The 16,922-nt window shown below is 38.5% G+C and overlaps 1 long non-coding RNA gene across 1 annotated transcript; it reads left to right on the plus strand.

Annotated features, from left to right (window-relative positions):
- Nucleotides 1-10,401: 10,401 nt before the first annotated feature.
- On the plus strand, nucleotides 10,402-12,671 carry LOC144891127 (uncharacterized). The gene is made up of 2 exons (XR_013622721.1): nucleotides 10,402-10,817; nucleotides 12,152-12,671. It is a non-coding gene; the product is annotated as an uncharacterized LOC144891127 (long non-coding RNA).
- The last annotated feature ends 4,251 nt before the right edge of the window (nucleotides 12,672-16,922 follow it).

Raw genomic sequence — 16,922 nt, forward strand, 5'->3', positions numbered from 1 at the left:
TTCGTTCCCTTCTCTTCTTTTATTGGATTCATCTCAACTTCCTCTTTCTGCCTTAGATCATCTTCCTCTTTTTGTTTCTGCTCTTCCTCTCTTTGCCTCTGCATTTCTTTATTCTTTTTCTTTTTGAATTTTCGGTTTTGTTTCTTTCTTTGCGAGTTATTGCAATGAGGCTTTTGTTCCTGGTGAAGCCTCTCAAAACCGTGCTGCGGCTGTTGTTGCTGCTGTTGCAACTTGGCGTCATCATGGGGCGTCTGTTCAATTCCAGCAATTTTGTTTCCTGCCTGCCTTTGCTTCTTCATTTGAATTTTGAAGAAGCACTTTTCCTTTTCTTTCAGCAGCTGTTCTTCTTTCTGCTTCAGCAACTGCTTTTCTTTCCTATCGTGAGACCACTCATGGGCATTCTGATACCGTTGTTCCTGTCGATTCAGATTCCAATCGGCATTCTTTTGCACATTTTGTAGCCCCTCTGCAGCAACACTTTCTTCTTCCTCCTCTACAACAGCACTTTCTTCTTTCTCTTCTGCGACAACAATTTCTTTTTCCTTCTCCACAACAACACTTTCTTCTTCCTCTACAACAACACTTTCTTCTTTCTCTTCTGCGACAACAATTTCTTTTTCCTTCCCCACAACACTTTCTTTTTTCTCCTCTATAACAACACTTTCTTTTGTCTGCTCTACTGCAACACTTTCTTTTGTCTGCTCTACTGCAACACTTTCTTTTGTCTGCCCTACAACAACACTTTCTTTTGTCTGCTCTACTGCAACACTTTCTTTTGTCTGCTCTACTGCAACACTTTCTTTTGTCTGCTCTACTGCAACACTTTCTTTTGTCTGCCCTACAACAACACTTTCTTTTGTCTGCTCTCCTGCAACACTTTCTTTTGTCTGCCCCACAACAACACTTTCTTTTGTCTGCTCTACTGCAACACTTTCTTCTTCCTCCTCTTGACCAATACTTTCTTGTTCTTTCTCTTTGGTCACATTAAATTTCTCAAAATATTTTCTGGGTTCCTGATCCGTTACCTTCTCTTCTTTTATTGGATTCATCTCGACTTCCTCTTTCTGCCTTGGATCATCTTCCTCTTTTTGTCTCTGCTCATCCTCTCTTTGCCTCTGCATTTCTTTATTCTTTTTCTTTTTGAATTTTCGCTTTTGTTTCTTTCTTTGCGAGTTATTACATTGAGGCTTTTGTTCCTGGTGAAGCCTCTCAAAACCGTGCTGCGTCTGTTGTTCGTGCTGTTGCAACTTGGTGTCATCATGGGGCGTCTGTTCAATTCCAGCAATTTTGCTTCCTGCCTGCCTTTGCTTCTTCATTTGGTTTTTGAAGAAGCACTTTTCCTTTTCTTTCAGCAGCTGTTCTTCTTTCTGCTTCAGCAACTGCTTAACTTTCAGCAGCTGTTCTTCCCTGTGCTTCATCAACTGCTTTGTTATCAGCAGCTGCTCTAAGGCCTGCTGCACCCGCTGCTTTACTTTCAGCAGCTGTTCTTCTTCCTGCTGCAGAAACTGCTGTTCTTTCAGCAGCTGTTCTTCTTTCTGCTTCAGCAACTGCTCTTCTTTCCTATCGCGAGACCACTCATGGGCATTCTGATACCCTGGTTGCTGTCGATTCAGCTTCCAATCGGCATTATTTTGCATATTTTGTCCCCCCTCTGCAGCAACACTTTCTTCCTCTACAACAACAATTTCTTCTTCCTCCTCTACAACAACACATTCTTCTTTCTCTTCCACAACAACACTTTCTTTTCGCTGCTCCACTGCAACACTTTCTTTTGTCTGCTCCACTGCAACCCTTTCTTCTTCCTCCTCTTGAGCAATACTTTCTTGTTCTTTCTGTTGAACCTCCTGAAGCAATGGCTGCTCTTTCCTTCCCTTTTTTTGATGTTCATGTTTCTTGCCACATCGAAAACTGCAAGAAATAAAGACAATGCTTATCAGTTCGAGAAAATTGCATGATTTTGGAAAAGACAAAAGGCATATTTCATGCGTGTTGCATTGTTATGGGATATAAAAACATTGATCCTGCAGGTGTAAATTCAACAGTATTAATAGGATGGAGGTGGAATGATGAAACTAAAACATAAAACAGGCAAATACTTCATCGAGGAACAAAAAAGGGGGAAGACTTTGTGAAGATGAAAGGGCATGGAGGAAGTAAACCGAATCTGAACTCCCTTTGAGAGGCCCAAACTTCATGGTGAGTGGACCTGATAATGATAATGATAATATAAACCCAGACCATAATTACGAATTAAGCCCAAAACAATTATGCTAAAGGCAGAGGATCTATTCAGAGGGGTCGCAGGATGGCTGGAGGTATGCACACTTTCCTCGAAGCTGTCTAGCCTGGGTTTGAGCTATAAACTGTTGTGGAAGTGTAACTTTATGAAGCAAGTAATTTCTATGAGCCACAACCTGCTTTCCTAGTCTGCAAGTTTATTTCGTGGTTTCATGCAGAATCTGGGATTTCCTACAGTTGGCAAGTTATCTCCGACACTCTGACACTCAAATTTGTTGCTCAAGAAAAGTAAAAATTCTTAGTGGAGGCAATGGTGGACCACATATTGTCATGACAAAATCATTTATGACTGAGGGTAATGTGATTACATATGGGATGTTCTTTTGAAATAATGTAATGTTGGATTTAGTATGTCTCATTTAAGTTCCATGAGTTTCATAAGATATTGTTTTTTTCTTGGTATGGCTGACAGCTGACATCGCAATGTCTGAGTAAATTAGTATTCAGAACTGTCCATTGTTTGGTGAAAGCTAATTACTATTGGTGCTTGCTTGCCAATGGGCTTGGTAAACAAATGTTCGTTATGACAAAATCATCTCAGTATGAGGTCTGGAAAACTACCTTTGTTTTAATAAATTAGATGTAAATATTTGTAAGGTGTGTCCCCTCCCACTTTTGCCTACGTGACTTCTGGGGAATGGTAGTTCCGAAATCCATCCTGAACTTAATGTGACAACTAGGTTTTGAGAAAAATTGTGTATAGAACTACAAAAATTGCATGTAGTATTGAGTTTTAAAACAAAACTAAACTGAACAACGGTTCGGAAATAATATACCTGTAATTCATATAATTGCATGGAGGTTTACTCCATCCGGGTAGCTATCTCTGGGAATTTTCAGCATTCTCAGTAAAATCTTTCAAAAGAACGATAATTAAACACTGAATCAAAATAGCTTATTTGTATTTGAGAAAGGGGTTAGTCTAAAGTATAAAATCCATGTAGGCTTGCTCTCTCTGGCTCTCTGCTTCTCAGTAAAGATCTTTTGTGGGATTGCAGTATGATTTTACTTCTCATTAAAGGATTTGAAAATGCAGATCTGCTCTCAGCGGGAAGTATTCTCATCTCAATATTTCACTCGACCAATCACATTGTATCCCCCGATCCTTGCTCCCTCCCACCCAAACTTTGCCCAACCAATCCGACTGCTCTCCTTCTCTTCGCTCCTCCCCCCTCCACTTGCTCCTCCCACTTGAAATGGTATAAAAATCAGAAACTGATGTCCAAATAGTTAGGATACTACACTTGGCTTGTCGATTCTGTATGTTTACACTGTATGTTAACTGTATTCTGTGCATGCTGGTGTTTGGTATGACATTCCTTTGTGCATCTCTACTGTACCAGGATTTCACTTGGGACTTTCTGTGAATCTTGCAATGTAATTTGTGAATTGTGATATGGTTTGATAAAGGTTATTGTTTCTTGCTGTGTATTTCCTTGTAGACAGAAGGTGTTGTCCTCCCCGGGAATTAAAATTTGTGACTCTCTTCTGACATTGAATTTTTGGTTCATCTATGACATACTACTGTTGGAAAATATCCCCAACAAAATGGCGACCGTGACACTTTTGCTAACTCTGAGACGACCTGGAAAACGGAGACCAGACACTCTCCCCTTCCTCTTGGTCGCTTGGCAACGTATCTAATGAACTGATTACAGATTTTGATTCCCGAGTATTATGGTCACAGGGTGGTGTATTGTGTTAACTATTTGTATCATCTGTCTGTTCTTGCATAAATCTGCACTGTGGTGTGTGAGTTGGTTGGTTATTTGGTTGGTGGGTATACCAGACGGTTGATCGTGTGAAATACCCCAGGAGTGTTTTGTCAAAGTGGTTTGTTGCCACTAGATTTGACAGGTTAAACACGGGTGTCCGCATTGTCGCGGTGGTTCCAACTGTCTTCACTCACTTAAGCAGTGGTGAACAGTTGTTCGTTGTTGTGTGCATGTCTTGAAGTATCAAGAGTGCCCTGTATTTTGTCATGAGCTCAAGTGGTTGTGTGCATGTCTTGAAGTATCAAGAGTGAGTTTTGGTGTGTGGCAGAGTGTGCTTTGCAATGGTGTGTCAGAGATATGGGTGAAAATATTGTGTTTGCAGGTGTGCGTGACATTTGGTCAAGTAGGCAGGTGCACCTGTTAAAATTAGGCTGCTTGTACCTTGGGTGTGAATGTAAAATGCTTTGTTGGTGTTTTACAGACAGGCTGACAACTAACATTCACTCGAATGGTGGTTGAAGCTGACCTTCATATGAATGAATGTAGTTATGACAAAAGGATGCAAATGAGTGATATCCCCGACAGAAATGGTCAAGTATTTCTGATCTGGCAGACATTCTGAGTGACGATTCAGAGATGTTCCGATTCATGATCAATGTTAAAGATGCAAGCCTTTTCTGTGTGATTTGCATGGGGACCTTTTGTTCGATATCGATATCTAGGATTATTGCATGACAAATGATGGGAATTTAATGAACAGGCTAAAAATTGTGTACATAATTTGTGAAATGGGAGAGATACGATGTTCTTGTAAATTCCTGCACGTTTTATGTGCCTTGAAGGAACAGGTGGATTCAACAATGCAGGTCCAGGCTTAGGAAAACAGATTTGGTTGGTACTTTTTTTTAATTTTTATTGAAAGGTGAAAAGTATATAGATATAATGAATTTGGAAAAAAATAAAACATTTATATATGAAAGATTTGTCTGCCATAAAGCTCCAAAATATAAAAATTGATCTGCTTGGTGTTAATTTAAGGGCTGTTCCGATTATCTTTGTTGAGCACCAAAATCTGTCTACCAAATTTTGTCCATGTCCATCACTAAGCTTTTGAGACATGCTTCACGTTTAATGAAAGACAATAATTCAGCGCTTTGTGGAAAGGCAATGGCAAACCACCCAATGTCGGACACGATATTTCCAGCACGATCGTGGATTTGAGAATGCAAGTAACTTCTAATCTTGTCTGTCCTGTGTGCAAAATGTCGGACAGTGTTGAACAAATTAATACAGTTAAGATTATTATGGCGTTTAAAAAAAAAAAAAAAATCCCAAACGCATAATGACAGGGTTGATGGATTGAAGCGGTGTGTGTTTCATGAACCAATGATGTTGTCTCGCGACAATGATGTCTCACAATGTCTCGCGACGAGTGTTTGTGAATAACAACCACCCTCTGGTCGAGGCTCATAGAAAAACTGATACTTATTGATGTGGCACGCTTACAATAGATATGTAATGGCGAGAAGTTGTGGTTTGATTCGATTTTGCGAAATTAACATTCTTTGAACAAGTTAAATGGTAAAATAATGCAAATATATATATAATTATTTACTCTCTGAAACTGGGTATAGTTCTGACTAGGGTGTAGTTCTCGGGCATAGTTCTAGGGTATAGTATAGAACTCTGGGTATAGTTCTCAAATCACTCTGGGTTGTGACTTGAAGAATGAATTGGAGTTGTGACATGGTGTAGAAAGATGGGAGGTTGCGATATTGGTGCTGTGGATTCTATGAGACAAAGTACAGACAAATTTTGTTTCACTTCTAAAAAATTTGTGGACAAAAGTGGGTGTGTGATTCAACCTTTTGGTAAAGATGTCAGGATGTAAGGTAAAATGAATTATGGAATTAATTGCTTTAATGAATAATCTTTCAGCATGCAAAGGGTAACAAGACATGGGATTTTAATGGGATTTGTAATGGGATTTTAATGGGATAAATATAAAAGATATTTGTTTTGTCAAGAAAAAGTGACAATTAGCTGACGAGTCACCGAGGGCCAAACTTTAACCTTTGACAGCAGAGAAATTGTGTTCTAACAGCAAATGACTTCCAAATAATATTTATGGCTGGATTGCTTACCGAGAAAATATATCTGAAGACTTACGGACATAATTTAGGCAAAATATGGCAGAATAGTTGTTGATAGTTTCAGCACATCTCAGAATGCTTGTTGATTTAAATTTCAAAGTCAAATTTTTACACCTTCAAGACTTCATAGCTGCACTTACTCTCGGAGAAATTGAAGAATGAATGAATGAATGTGGATCACATGATTTCACTCGTATCTAATGGGACTTTATAATATTAATCTTTCTGTGTCACTAATAAGGCACAGAACATAAACAAAAATAGTTTTTTTTAAGGAATATAGTACTGATGAAATCTCCATGTTTTTTCCACATGTAGTTTTGTTGAAAAAACGAATGAAGATGAATAATTGACGATTATGGGGAAATTTTGAGAATCTAACTGTGGAAAGTGTTATTAAATCTTAGGTAGGTGTTACTAGGAAACAAAAGTAGACAGACAAGCAAAATGAGTGTAAAGACGTTGACCAACCAACATGTTGCATATCTTTGTTGACGTTCTGACTGTTTATTTCAATTATGGTAGGAATTAATAGAATTGCTATTAAATGAGAATTTTCAATTGGATGTTAAAGCAACGAATAGTTTGATGGGATTATAAGGTCATATCGCGACATCATGAAAAAGCTGATGTTAATTGTGGGATGTCAGAGGTAATGGTGTAGTTTAATGTTCACACTGTTTGGGAAAATAATGCTCTCTGCAACATCATCCTAAAAATAACCCATCCCCACATCTCAGGATCAGGGAGGGAAGGAATGGAAAATTTGAGGTATTAAAGTTACGAAACTCAAAATATCTAGGTTTGGATGTAGTCATAAAAAATTGAGTCATTCATTGGTTTGATGATACAAAAGTGTGGGGTATTTAGCATCGCCAGGCTAGCTTATTGGTTTAGGAATGTTTAGAGGTCATTACAATGTGATAATTACTTGTGATCATTTATGAAATTTCATGAACAGATATGTGAAATGGATCTAATTTGAATGTGTATGAGAAATTTTTTTGCAGGATTCGTGGAATGTTCAAGGTCGGACATGATCGTTGGAGAACCTATAGTAAATTTGGGAAAAAGAAGTGACTTAATATAAAATTTTCACAAAAGATTTCATCGGAAGGAAGAGAATAAATTTGAATTGGAAATTCTGGGAAAATTAAAATTAAAAGCCCCTGTATTGGACTAACACGTGTGTTTAGGGGGGGCATCATGGGGAATAGAACTGAAAGACAATTTTTGGAACAATTGATTTAACAGTTAATAGGAACGCTATGAAAGTCGCATGAAATTTAATGCTGACATGACTCTCACATGGAAGTCAAAGGATGAGGCTGAAGGGAAAGGTATATGCTGCACGTGTGAGGGTGTGTGTGTGTGTGCAACAAAGGCTGGAAAGGGTGGAAATGTGAATGGTTCGGTGGATTTGCGGAGTATCGTTGAGAGAGAGAAAAACAAATGATGAATTGTGAAAGATGATGGGAATAGAGCCTGTGATTGATGCTGTGAAGAGGAACAGGTTGAGATGGTTTGGTCATGTATTGAGGAAGGATAAAAGTGACTGTTTGAGAAGAGTGATGGAAATGAATGTAGATGGAAGTAGAGGACGGACGGGGAAGACCGAGAAAGACTTGACTAAAGATGGTGGAAGAAGAAATGCGGGCAAGGGGGTTAACAAGGAGAGATGCAGAAAATAGGGCAAAATGGAGAAGATTGTCATGGGGACCGCAAGGCTAACCCCCGCTCTAGCAGGGAAAATGGCCTTAAAATGTTGTTGTTGTTGTTGTTGTTGTTGTTGTTATCTGGCATGTGAAAATATCTGCTATTAATCTTGGGGTAAATTTTTAGGGAGAATTGACCAAGGAAGGTAAAAGGGAGCTGGAAATGTTAATAATGATAGACCAGATGGGAAAACACTGAATAATATATTGTGAGACAAATAGGTTGGTCTAAATGTTAACATTGTGTGCAGTTCTGAAAATTAATAGGCGAATATCGATGAGCAGACTAAAAAAAATGACACCTACCCTGATATGGGAAAATAATCGTACAGAAAATTGGCAAAATTGATAAAGACTATGTATTATTATGATGTTGTGTAAGTGCAAAAGGTTTGTGGTCACAAATTTCAAAGGAAATGGAAGTTTTGTCTTTGGGAAGTTTTCAAAATTTGTAAGGGATCTTGCATGGGTCAGCAAAGCATTTTTCAGTTTAATGGAAGTTGGATTTTGTAAAAATATACAGACATATGTGGGTACAGACATATATTCGGGGTAAATTGACAATTTTCTGATTGGATTAAGATATGAACTGTATATGGTTTAATGTAACCACAGTATAAAATAATATACAGATTTGGGACATTTTGTAAACTTTTTGAATAATGAGAAAAGTCATAAAATTCATTTTTTTAGTGAATGTCAAGTCAATGGAAGTGTTTTGTTTGATTAAATTTGTTCAATTTGTGTTCAAATGATCAATGTTTATCACAAGTCATGATAAATTAATGGAATTAATGCTCCAAATTAATGGAATGAAATGTAAATCTTGAACCAGATGGAAAACTGGCCTCACTGAAGGAAGAGTGGAATTATGTGATATTTATAGTATTTTTAATGAATGGTGCTGATATTTTATAAGGTGGATGAAAAGGGAAGGAAACGGTGCCCTGGGGGGCATGCACCTGTTACATATACATGCACCTGTTCCATAGCTACTATCTGTCCTTTGAATGAACTGTTACGGATGAGAAGTACAATGATATTGTAATCATTGTTGAAATGTCACAAATTTATTTTTCGGATTGAAGGTTATTTGAGGTTTAATGGGATTAATGTGTATGTTCGGGACATTTTGAAAAGAAATATGGATATATGGCATTACTAAAAAAAATCAAGCAATTGAGAGTTCTTGGGTTAATGGGATATAAATAAATGCATCTACAAGTTGATGGTTTATAAAAAAAATTAGTTCTGGATGATACTAAAACGATGAACAATGTTGACAATATACAAAGAATGTGACTTGTTATTTTTTTGGGGGAAAACATGTCGTTTAAAATAATTGGCTAAGTTTTAAAAATGAAGATGTTTGACAGAACTCTTATGATTATTTATATGAATAACGGACTATTCCATGGCGAGAGAAAATGGTTGATATTAATAAAAAGGAGAGGAGGAAAATACAGATCTTGGCAACAGATTTGTAAAATAATGAATGTGAGATAATGAAAATAATGTGAAAGAAAATTGTTAAGGATGGGAAAATTGAGGCCTATTGTATTATAATATATATTTTTGGTTTATTTGTTATAAAATAAAGGGGAAAAAAAGGGGAGGTAATGATGATTTCAAGGAATTATGTGCTGAAAGTAATATGGATCATATAATTATGTGTTTCAGACATTTTTTGTTGGAAGATTGATACAAAGGAGATGTGATAATTATGATAAGAATACATAAATGGTTAATATTGGATGATTACATCATGATTACATTTGGTTAATACATGATAATATTTGAGATTTCTGGGTGATAGAATTTTGGGTATTTTTGTGAGGAAAAAGGGAAACATAATTTTGAAGATTTATTGAATACATTCATATGCACTTTGGTTCTGCTTGAAACATGTACACCCCTGATTTAATATGTTTTTGTTTGGGTGTTACACATGAAATATTATAATCTTTCAAATGTTCTCGAGGAACTTGTGAACCAATGTAAATTGTTATAAGGTTGGATATAATCGGGATATTGATTACATTGTCAGTTAAAATGTGTTAATTCTATGTTTTTGAAATGATTTGCTTGATCCAGTGTGTGGGAAAACAGGCTCTGGGGTGGTTAAATGTAAGAGGACGTAGAGCCGTCTCAATAGGAGATTGGGCTGGGTTGCTACTTATTCCCCAGTATAGGACAATTAGATTAGGACAGGAATTGATGAGATTGGCATCTAGCATAGAACGACTTGCCAATGAAACTGCTGAAGTTGAAGTGGAAGTAAATGCTGAAATGGTAGCAATGAGGACTGTTGTGATGTAAAATAGAATAGCTTTAGACTTGTTGCTTGCTGAAAAAGGCGGAACTTGTGCCATCATTGGCTCAGAATGCTGTACCTATATTCCAGACAACTGTGAACGTATTACTGATTTGACGGAAAAAAATCAAGAACGAAGGGGAAAAATTGCACAATGAATTAAAGACACATGGGGAATCACATATTGGCTAGTCAGTACCTTTGGAGGCTGGGGTGCTTCTACACTGAAATTCATTTGCACCGTTCTTTTTGTGATTCTGATTGTATTGTGCCTTAAAATGCATACCGGCACTAGTTACGAAATGCTTCACTGCTAAATTCTTTGCAACTACATCTCCCAAACCTCCAAGTCGCAATGAGACTTTCTGAGAGATGTGCATGATTGATCTGTATTGATTCCATTTGATGTTACACTCTCATACTTCCCCTCACTATTTAGATGGTTCCTGACATGGAAGCCGAAAGAACAATTGGACGCACTGCTATCGCAAATAAGGGATACTGCCAGACGATGGGCTAAGCAAATGGCCTATGTTGGAGACCTTTATTCACCTGTTCAAAAAAATCTGCCCGGGCTACAAGAAGGTATATCCGTGGAGAACCATTGGACAGGGATCCTCAGGTGAATTTCGAAAATTTTAACCTGATGACCGAAGGAAAAAAAGAAAAAAAAGAACAGGAATTATTTGTGAAAGCAGGGTTAAAATTCTGAATGATTGTTCCTCAAAACAGGGTCAACCTGTGACTGAGATGACTAAATTGAACACTTCTATGTTGTGGTCCTGGATACAGGACCAGAGGAGAGATTTGGAAGTGTAAATTTATGAAGCAAGTAATTTCTATGAGCCACAACCTGCTTTCTGAGTCTGCAAGTTTTTTTCGTGGGTTCCATGCAGAATCTGGGATTTCCTACAGTTGGCAAGTTATCTCCGACACTGACCAAATTCGTTGCTCGAGAAAAGTAAAAATTATTAGTGGAGGCAATGGTGGTCGCTGGACCACATATTGTCATGACAAAATCATTTATGACTGAGGGTAATATGATTACATATGGGATGTTCCTTTGAAATAATGTAATGTTGGATTTAGTATATCTCATTGAAGTTCCCTGAGTTTCATAAGTAAGATATTGTTTTTTTCTTGGTATGGCTGACAGCTGACATCGCAATGTCTGAGTAAATTAGTATTCAGAACTGTCCATTGTTTGGTGAAAGCTAATTACTATTGGTGCTTGCTTGCCAAGGGGCTTGGTAAACAAATGTTCGTTATGACAAAATCATCTCAGTACGAGGTCTGGAAAACTACCATTGTTTTAATAAATTAGATGTAAATATTTGTAAGGTGTGTCCCCTCCCACTTTTGCCTACGTGACTTCTGGGGGATGGTAGATCCGAAATCCATCCTCAACTTAATGTTACAACTAGGTTTTGAGAAAAATTGTGCATAGAACTACAAAAATTGCATGCAGTATTGAGTTTTAAAACAAAACTAAACTGAACAACGGTTCGGAAATAATATACCTGTAATTCATATAATTGCTTGTAGGTTTACTCCATCCGGGTAGCTATCTCTGGGAATTTTCAGCATTCTCAGTAAAATCTTTCAAAAGAACGATAATTAAACACTGAATCAAAATAGCTTCTTCGTATTTGATAAAGGGGTTCGTCTAAAGTATAAAATCCATGTAGGCTAGCTCTCTCTGGCTCTCTGTTTCTCAGTAAAGATCTTTTGTGGGATTGCAGTATGATTTTACTTATGAGGAAAAGATGAGTTTGCAGATTGGAAAAGGATGTGGTTGTCATAGCTACTGAGTGACCTTTTGATTATATAAGGACTTTCTTATTGTATGCCTGTTTATATATTTTCTAAATATTAAATCATAAATGTCCCTGCAATGGCATTATAAAACGTTGCTGCAAAGTTATAATAACGTTAACGCAACATTATGATTGATAGGGTCTTGGCGCCGAAGAGTCTCGACCAAACACATTCTTCTCATTAAAGGATTTGAAAATGCAGATCTGCTCTCAGCGGGAAGTATTCTCATCTCAATATTTCACTTGACCAATCACATTGTATCCCCCGATCCTTGCTCCCTCCCACCCAAACTTTTCCCAACCAATCCTACTGCTCTCCTCCCTTCTCTTTGCTCCTCCCCCCTCCACTTGCTCCTCCCACTTGAAATTGTATATAAATCAGAAACTGATGTCCAAATAGCTAGGATACTTCACTTGGCTGGTCGATTTTGCATGTTTACACTGTATGTTAACTGTATTCTATGCATGCTGGTGTTTGGTATGACATTCCTTTGTGCATCTCTACTGTCCCAGGATTTCACTTGGGACCTTCTGTGAATCTTGCAATGTAATTTGTGAATTGTGATATGGTTTGATAAAGGTTATTGTTTCTTGTTGTGTATTTCCTTTTAGACAGAAAGTGTTGTCCTCCTCAGGAATTAAAATTTGTGACCCTCTTCTGACATTGAATTTTTGGTTCATCGATGACAAACTACTGTTGGAAAGTATCCCTAACACTGTCATCCCAATCGAACTATAAAACTGTCAAGACGACTTGTTCCCTGTCCTCCCACACATTTCTCGTTGGAACTTGCTGTGCTCAACTGAGCACATCGACGGTATCTTCAGTCTTCAGCGAGTTTGAGGCCAGTTATTCCTGATACCTGAAACACCCTACAATGCATGCCTACAGAAAACGGATTTTTTGGAATGCCAGCTGCATTTTCCATCCAACCATCATGTAATTTTGATTTTAAAAATATCTCCATAGGCAGGTGTTCCTATGTTGAAAGCTTTGCGTCATTCGCCCAAGTGGTTGGAGAGAAAAGAAATTTAAAAGCGAATAAATGTGAAAAAGTGAGGGTGGAAGAAAGAAGGGTGAGGGCTTCGGCCAACGTTCCACAATATGGTCAGGGATGGTTGTGGACACCTATTACTAATTACTATTAACTACGCCAACTAATATGAAGGGCAATGAGGGATGGGTGGGGCACACCTGTCAATCAGCCTGGCGAGGTGAGCCAGCTGGCCAATCACATCTGTATGATTATGGGTGTGGTTAACAATGGCATATTACCACTGCCCATTATGTAATAGGAACACTATTTCATGTGAAGTGTTTTCACACACAATAGCAATAAATTTCAGTGCAATCCAAATAAAATTCTTGAGCATGGAAATGTATATTTTTAAAGTGCAGAAACAAGTCATAATAAATCTATTTTTTTTAAGTACAGAAAAAGAAAAAAAAACCTTTAGAGGCCATTTTTCACCGCAAAGCGGGCACCTTTGTGCATCATGTGCATCATGATGCACAAAGGAAGCCGTGAATCAAAAAGGGTTGGCCTTTTTCGGTCACCGTGGTTGTTGTTTTTTGGTCCCCTTTTTGAGGCAATGTTTTACGGCCGGATGCCCTTCCTGCCGCCAACCCTGTTTGTCGCCTTTTACGACAAACAAGGAATTACCAGTGAACTGGTACTCAATTAGCCGACCTCGGAAGGATGACAGGCTGAGTCAACCCCCCTGGCGTTAATTCAGCGATCGACCGGGATTCGAACCCAGGATCCTAGGATCCTAAGCTGGCACCCTAGCCGCTAAGCCAACACCAGGCTTTTAAGTACAGAAACAGGTAATAAATAACCTCCATCCACCTTTGGTGGTGGAGGTAACTATAACAATGCGACTGTGTCACCAATATGCCTCCACATAGCCCTACTCATGACAATGGGTAGGGTAGATGCCCTCGTTGACTGTCCGAAAATAAAGAAGTTTGATTTAAATCCCTTCAGCTGTTTTCCTGTATCACATTTATACCAGACATGACAGGTTTCACATCGATGGGTGAAGCAGTTTAGGAGAAGGGGTTGTTGGGCTGTTGTTGTTCCATTGGGAGTCCTTAACAATGTGCCAAATTTCAGTGTATTAACCGCAAAGTATTATTAACTGCAATATCTGTGTATTAACCACACTTTTTATCAGCAAAAAGGTTAAAAGTTAGGGGTGTGGTTAAAAAACATATATTTTAAATAATACACCTGAAAATACAATATGTAAATGTATATATGTATCTACATATATAAAACAGAAAGACATGGTCGGTGAAGCCGAACATCTGTCCATCCGTCCGTCCATCCGGGAAGCCGTGAAGTTGTGTGATTATATGTCTATTGATTATGTATTGTTTGAACGCCAGTTGCATTCTGTGGATAGATTATTCACGTCTATGAATTACGTACTGTTGGAATATAACTCGACCCTTTGGACTCCTGAGACTGCTTAGACCTTTGAAGACCCTTTAAGCACCCCAAGACACTTAAGACCACCAAGACACTTAAGACCACGAAGACCCAAATGACTGCGAAGACCCTAAAAGACCCAAAACACCCAGAGGACCCAAGACGTAAGACGCTTTAGACCCATTAAACCAGCTTGGACCCATGACTATTTCGAGCTTTAGACCACTTGGACCCTTTAGGATTACAAATAAATTACAAATAAATAACATCACCAATTTTACAAATAAATTTGTACAAAATAAATGTTTGTATTATGATTGGTGTAAATCATGACAACACAGCAACTCACGTCAGCCATTGTCCTCAATTAATAGAAGCTTGTGCCTCTGTATCGACGTGTGGTCTTAACACGGATATACACCTCAACACGCAACCCCATTGGTGGGGAAAACCCCCTTGAGGAGGGGGGGGGCGGACAATTCCTTCGATACAACCTTCATTTATTGTGTTACCCTTAGTCGTCTTGTCAAGTTTGGTTGAAATTGGATAAGTAACAAAAATGTATCGCAGTCAAAAATCGTTAGACAGACAGACAGAAACCAAATTGTGTATTTTAGTGTGAGAGATATATATTTTAGTGGATTTTTATTGGTTTCAAAAATGGTATCAAAACTCCATCAACCGATACATCGACTTACATCCCACATACAAAGCACTACGCAATCAATTACGTCAAAAACAGCATCGTCATTTGAATGCTCTGCTCTCCCCTCTGGGCTGGTGCTCCAGCCTCACACCTAGCTCGTCTTCACGCTGTTGAAACCAAAGCATTCAAAATCATTGGAATCTCCCGCGATGAAGCTAACTCCAAGGGCCTTTCACTCACTCACCGCAGGCAGGTTGGTGGTCTTTCCGTCTTCTACCAACTCCTCTCTGGCCTTGCCTCCCCAGCTCTCTCTGGGCTCTGTCCCCCAAATATTCCTACAGGTCGCACAAGATCTGCCTGCAACCCTCTTATGGTTAAACTGCCAAAATCAAGACTCTCTGCTCACCTTCACTCCTTCATTCCTCTTTTCTCCCGCCTCTGGAACAAACTCCCTCACTCTTTTCAATCCCACTCCACCCTCCAGGTCTTTAAAACAGCTGTTCACCACCATCTCTTATCCTCCCCCATCCAAAACCTTGATCTTTTCTACCCCCGCTAATTTCGGTCCCCTTGTGTTTTATACCTCTCCCCCCCCCATTCCCCCCCCCCTTCCCACGCCTCCTCCCCCCAAGCCCTCTCCCTCCCACACTTCTCCCTGCTCTCAAATGTTGTGGTTGTGTGCTTCCCCCTCTCTCCCCATCTTGTCTTCCGCTCCCTCTTTTTGTATATTTTGTTTGTCTGGTTGATTTGTTTGTGAAATAAATGTTAGCTCTTTCACGAGCCTCGATTCAGTATAGAACAACAACAACAAAAAATGCAGGGAAGCCCTGTGATTGGTAAGGATTTGGACCAATCCATGACGTGAACCACCCTCAATGGAACTTAACGGTTAACACCATACTCCACGCCTCTGCGGAAGTGAACTAGTTTGTTCTCGAAACGTCAGGCTATTAACAAAGAATATTTCAAAATTATTTTTACTGCTCAATGTGCATCCTGAGCTGAAAATCTTTTGACGTGTATATATATGTATATATATATATATACATACATACACGTGTGTGTGTGTGTGTGTGTGTGTGTGTGTGTGTGTGTGTGTGTGTGTGTGTGTGTGTGTGTGTGTGTGTATATATATATATATATACATTATACATGCAAGGTAATCATGGTAAATGTGTATCATACAGCGACATATCATGCAGGCATCCGATATTACAAATCATCCATAAAAAGTTTAAACAACTAGAAAATGTGCATTTTGGTGATGTTGAAATCTGAGTGAGAATAATTCAAAACATTTAATTTGTTTCATTTTCGGCACAGGTTCAAACCAACACATCCAACAACGCTTTGCAGCGATGTCAAAGTGATTTTTTTTGCTTGCAACATATACAAGCAGCAAGAATAGCTGATGATTGTGATGCAGTTGACTTTAAATCAGATGGAAGATAATCTGAAATATTATAGAGTTCGCTATTTCCTTCAAGGAATACCATTTATATTGCTTGTATGTTTCATGTCACGACATTCCAAAGGGATATATTCTCTTACTTACACAGAATGTTGATCAGGGCCACAACCCTTCCCCTTCTTGTCATGTCTCCAGCACTTATACCTAGGTTGAGAAGGATTGGAAAGTTCGTTTCTTGTACATATGTTGAGGTAGATGTATCCAAAAACAAGTTTAAAAAGTGAAGATGAGGAAGATAAAATTCTTTATTTACTTGAGACGCTTCCAAAGAGTGGATTTTTTTGGTGATGATGGTGGTAAGTGGTTCTCACCGACGTCTTCTGAATGGAGAGACTCATTCACACCGACATCAGAACGA

This window comes from Myxine glutinosa, chromosome 3, assembly GCF_964187855.1.
Source record: "Myxine glutinosa chromosome 3, kmMyxGlut1.1, whole genome shotgun sequence".
Taxonomy (NCBI): domain Eukaryota; kingdom Metazoa; phylum Chordata; class Myxini; order Myxiniformes; family Myxinidae; genus Myxine; species Myxine glutinosa.